This window comes from Vipera ursinii (genome assembly GCF_947247035.1).
Source record: "Vipera ursinii genome assembly, chromosome: 1".
NCBI classification, from domain to species: Eukaryota; Metazoa; Chordata; class Lepidosauria; order Squamata; family Viperidae; genus Vipera; species Vipera ursinii.
The window spans coordinates 200,685,315-200,691,393 of NC_139512.1; positions in this window are offsets into that span (position 1 = coordinate 200,685,315).

A 6,079-nucleotide genomic window follows, 5' to 3' on the forward strand; every position below is an offset into this window, starting at 1 on the left:
TGGCACTCATCCAGACTTCTAGCTCTCTTAAAATATATTTGGAAGGAGAATACATGATTAAATGACATAATATATAATAACTTCCCCTGCCTTCTACCTCTTAATGGGAATAAATTTTAAACCTGCCCACTTCTACATGCCATTCCTGTTTTACTGCGTCGGGCCCCGTTGCTTGTATTCACTATGCTTCCTTGAAAATGCTCAAGTATAGTGAGTTTTTTTTTAAAAAAAAATGGTAGGACTCTTTTGGGGGGGGGGGAAACAGTATATGCTTGCACCAAAGTCATCCAGAAAGTGCAGTGGCCAACTCTTCAAAAGCTATTGAAGCTGTCGGAGATCAGCTGCTGGTTAAAGCCAATATTTTCAGGGTACATTAAGAATAACGTTCTCCCAAGTGCATTTTTATTTCATGTTCCATACTTCCTGCCCATCTTATTCTCCAAATTCCTCCCAGAGAGTTTTCATGCTGAATGTGGAATTTAATTAAGGTTGTTCTAATCTTGCTAGACACTTTGTTGCTATACTACTCTGTCCCTCATCATTTGACTGTTCCTTGCTTGAAATGTGGCACAATGATAAGTGTGTGATTCTGGGGAAACCAGATTCATTCAGTAGAGAACTCCGTATTTATGGAATTTTGTTTCCACAGAAGCCTACTGTTATCCTCTAAGGAGTGGTCAAATACCTGACCTGCAGGCTAATGTCAAGTAGAAGTATTGGCCTACAGTAAGCAAATCCAGTTAGATCTGTTGGTTAAATGTCAGTTTATCTAAGCAAATTATATTACTTAGTTCTTGATGCCAATCCTTTTGACAATCAAGAGTGAGAATGTGACCAGTAGACTAGCTGCAGGGCGGATTGTGTCATAAGGTAAAGTGGAATAGCTGGCAGATCCTGAGGATGGGAAATGGAGCGAGAAATGTGCAATGATCCAAATTCCAAGGGTTAGTGGTGAATCACTGTGTAGGTGGTCATGTGTGTCACACCTTTGGCAACTCCTTAAAGCAGCTGTGTCTTTTCCTGGCATGCTTTTGATTTAAGGAAGTTCCAATATGTGTGCCCACACAAGCCGTGAATCATCTCTTCCTCTTGGAATCTGGATCACTGCACACCCCTAGTAGCAAGCTACTGAGGAACTGTGTCAAAAGGATTACATCAAAACATCTGATCCTCCTCTAAACTTGTAGAATGCCCTGGAAAGGATATTACCTCACTGCGGATTTCTAGTTAAATTTCAATAATTGGTCCAATCAGCTTTGGTATGTGACAAGGGTAAAATACATCACCACCACTGAATACATCAATAGTGGGTGAATACATCGCTACTGCTACCATTGTTTCCTCTCAGATTACAAAAATGATCTAAGGATTGGCCCTCGCTAGCTCTTTCTTTCAGACTGTATACTAAATACAGTGTTGCTCAAAGACGCAAGATCCAATATATCTCTTAGTATGACTTAATTTGATGTCGATTTCAAATTAGGGCAGTCTTTCACAGTCTGGTTTACTCCAAGTGTATTGGGACTGTAACTCACCCTATAAATCTGGGGTCTGTAATCCCAATACATTTGAAGGAAATGGATTAGGGAATGCTGAGATGAAATTAAATTGGGAGGAGATAATTATACAGAACTCTGATACAGGTTTAGAAGAAAAAAATCACTTAAACAGTTTAATCTGGGTTGATAAGGCTTATAGACTTTTTAAAATGATAGAGTCCAACTAGATGTTATTTCTTGAGTGATCTTTGGCTGGTGTAAAATATTTTTTTATAGACTCAACATCTGTAATGGGTAATATTCAGAAGTTTCTAAGAAGATGGAATTTTCTAGCGTAGGAGGTATCCTAGGTTTTTCTGTTGGCTCAGAGAAAAATCCAAAGCTATTTATGCCCTCTCTACTTTGCATGCACTCAAATAGAGCAACAAGAAAATGCCATATAACTCATGAAGTCAAGGCTTGTCTGTGCCAAAAGTAATATTTGCACTTGGGAAACATGACCTACACTATATGAAGCAGTAGCCTCTGTGCGGCCCTTGAAGTTTCTTTTGGCTGGATGTTTCTGCGAACGATCTTTGCTTGTTCATTCATGTAATGGCTGTGGGGCCGTTGAATGTTTTTACATGGAAAGACTGGAATACTTCAGGTTTTACTATTTAGATCTGTGTTGAATGCAGTGTTCACTGCTACACGGGGTGGGGAAGGAGGAGGGTGTGCATAGTGAACACAAGAGCTCCAAAGGTTTAGAAACAATGGGGCTGATGTATTTCATCTGATCAGACAAGTGCCCCTTGGGTTGTGTTGATTTCAACTTAGTTTTTCCAGTGAGCTGGAGTTTTTCCTTGAGCTCTACTGATGATTTTGCACCAAGCCCTTTCTGATGTGTGATGTACCTTTGGGGTTTCCAGAACTTAGATTGGAAGAAAACACAATAGGGTCTCTGGCATTGAAATGGTGCTGTGCTCTTTAATAATTAATTGATGAGTAGCCTAAGAAGACAGCTTTGCTTGAGGGGAAGGGACACAGCAACACTTGGCATATGTCTAGAGACGAAGAAGAGAAACATTGTAAGCACTAGGGTCAATCTGTACTAGAGTTTTAGCCCTGTACCGAGACTCCTGAATCTATTTCTTGGCACATTCACCAAATTTTTCCCCTGGTGTTGTTTAGTTTGTTAGACAGTGCTGTACCCCATTTTCTCCAAGATTAATCTTGGGATCTTCCCCCTTGTAATTGTAGTTTCTGGACGTTTCTGTGTTATGGCTATTCCAATCTAATGGTGTTGGAATTCTTACTAACCTCAACTAAGTTTGAATCTGTAGAACCTGTTTTGCCACATTTTCCCCAAGCCTCCTTTGACTTCAGAAAGGAATGAATTTGCAGTTAGGAAATCAAGATAGATTTTCCCTAGAGGATTTTTATGACTAGATTATTAATCTCTCTCCCTGCCATTTTTGTATGCTTCTACCAGAAAAACCTACTGCATTGCAAGTATAGAAATGTCCCTTTCCTGCATAGACAGACACCTGTATGGAGATGCCCTTTCAACTTAATGTATTGAAGAAAAAGTACTTTTAATACCTCTAAATTAGCAATGATGTCTGGTACACTCCATTGGGAGTGATGGAAAGAAGCAGATAATTACAAGTAAAGCCATGTACGGTATAATTATGGCAGTGGGATTGACTGGAATCAGAGACTGCAAGAAGCAAGTAAGTAAATTATGAGTATGCAGCAAAGGATGAGGTGTCAGCACTCTGACCATACACCATTATAAAAATGCTATTTTGAGTCTCCATTCTGTTGTTCAGGCAGAATGTATTGAACAGAAAATAAATCTCATGTATAAAGTTCCGGTTGCCCTCTGGGTGAGATTCAAGGTGCTGGTGATGACCTATAAAGCCCTAAATGGCTTGGGTCCGGGATATTTGAGAGAACACCTACAGCTGCCATCAAGTTCCCTTCGTCCTGTGCGCTCCCACTTGGAGGGCCTTCTCAGGGTGCCGCCTGTAAAAGACTGCCGGCGGATAACACCCAGGGGGAGGGCCTTCTCAGTGGGTGCACCTGCCCTGTGGAACCAGCTGCCCATGGAGCTTAGGACTGCCCCCGACCTTCAGTCATTCCGCCGGGACCTGAAGACCTGGCTCTTTGAGCTTTCCGGCCTAGGCTGAGAGGTTGTTTTGTTTTTCCCCTCAGGGATCAAATTTAATTATTTTAACTGTTTTTAACTCTTGTATTGTATTGATGTTTTTAAATACTTTGTAAACCGCCCTGAGTCCTACGGGAAAAGGGCGGTATATAAATTCAATAAACTTAATAAACTTAAAGAGCAAAGAGAAAGTGGAAAAAAATAGAAATAATGAACTGAGGATTTATGTCTTTCTGAAATGTTGGTACTAAACATGCTATCATTATTCCAAAGTTTTCAAGATTCCAAGTCAGAAAGAAGAAGTTTGGGGGGAAATAGTAGGGAGTAGGGTCCCTAGCAAATTTTTCCCACCCTTTTCCACTTCCTATAGCATGATATTTTTCCTGCAAGGAAAAAAAAATTGGCAACCAGCCTTCCTTCTGTAGAAGACCTGCATATTGCGCAGGTCAGAGGAGGACTGAGAAAATATCTACAGACCAAAATATCTCCCATCCTGGACATAAATTGTTTCAACTCCTCTCCTCAGGATGCTGCTATAGGGCAATTCATGCCAAAACAATTTTTCCTTTGTGCCATCACTCTGCTGAGTACCTACTCTTCACAGTATTGTCTAATGTCTATTGCCCATGTTGTATGGCTGTAGTATTACTATTATCCTTCCCATCTTCTTTAAAGGTAAAGGTTCCCCCGCACATGCGTGGTAGTCATTTTCAACTCTAGGGGCCGGTGCTCATCTCTGTTTCAAAGCCGAAGAGCCAGCGCTTGTCCGAGGACGTCTCCATGGTCATGTGGCTGGCATGACTAGATGCCAAAGGCCAATGGAACGCTGTTACCTTCCCACTGTAGTGGTCCCTATTTTTCTACTTGCATTTTTACGTGCTTTCGAACTGCTAGGTTGGCAGAAGCTAGGACGAGTAACAGGCACTCACTCTGTTATGCGGCACTCAGGAGATTTGACCCGCCAAACTGCCGACTTTCTGATCGACAAGCTCAGCGTCCTAACCCACTGAGCCACCACGTCCCTTCTTTACTACTACTTTACTACTACTACTTCTTTACTACTACTCTTATTGGTATCATTATTATGCATGCACACGGAGAGCTTTTGCACCAGAGACAAATTCCTTGTGTGTATAATCACACTTTGGCAATAAAGTATTTTATCCTGTATGGAATAAATGGCTCCCTAGATTCTAAATTCCGAGCCTCCTTCACCACTGCTGGCTTCCTGGGAGCTGTAGTTGGCAACCTCTCTAAGGTCACCTCTAGTATCCCCCCCACCCCCACCCCCCAGATCCAGGAGCCCAATCCTTTCCCTGATTCTTTTCAGCAGTTCAGTATTGGCTTCATATATGGGCCATTTCTTATGGACATCATTGGAATCTGTGCGTTGAAAAGTAGCACACCAAGCAGTGCCTTTTGGGAAAGAACCATGGCAGGATATTAGCACACAGGCCTTTTGCTTCTGATGTTATGTTGTCTGGAAAGTTTTGCAATTGTGCAACTTTTTTGGGGGGGGGGGCGGGAGATGTTATTACTAGCATTTCAGCCAGGACTTATGAATGGAGTGGTTATTTTCTTTCCTTTAAAGGAAGTTCCATCCGGTAGCTGTGCCAGCTTTGTTCTCCTCACGTTCTTGTGTGTATATTCCACTCTTTTGTTCCAGATGGGATTCTACACATTAGTGTAAGCATGCCAAGAAAATCATCAGAAGATACTGATCCTCAAAATGCCAAATTTTTAAGAATGTAGCACTGGGGCCAGGAATGATTTCATCAGAAGTGACTTTCCAGCCACTCCAAAGCCTTTGATGTCTCTTGTGAAATAGGCTCTCTTCAAGCAAATAAATCCAGGGCCAGATTATTGTCATAAATACTCAGAGATTTCTTCAACTTAAAGGGCCTCAAATGTTATCAAAGCAGAGAATGAGATTTTATAACACTTAGGTAAAGGTAAAGGTAAAGGTTCCCCCGCACATGCGTGCTAGTCGTTTCCGACTCTAGGGGCCGGTGCTCATCTCCGTTTCAAAGCCGAAGAGCCAGCGCTTGTCCAAGGACGTCTCCGTGGTCATGTGGCCGGCATGACTGGACGCCAAAGGCGCACGGAACGCTGTTACCTTCCCACCGGAGTGGTCCCTATTTTTCTACTTGCATTTTTACGTGCTTTCGAACTGCTAGGTTGGCAGAAGCTGGGACGAGTAACAGGCACTCACTCTGTTACACGGCACTTGGGATTTGACCCGCCAAACTGCCGACCTTCTGATCGACAAGCTCAGCGTCCTAACCCACTGAGCCACCGCGTCCCTTTTATAACACTTACTGGAGTATAAATACTAGAATGGTCGTCGTGCTGTTTGTTCTTTAACAACGACAATGATCTTAACACTTTCAAAGTTATAATTGAAGGCAAAACCTGAATTATGGGGACCAAA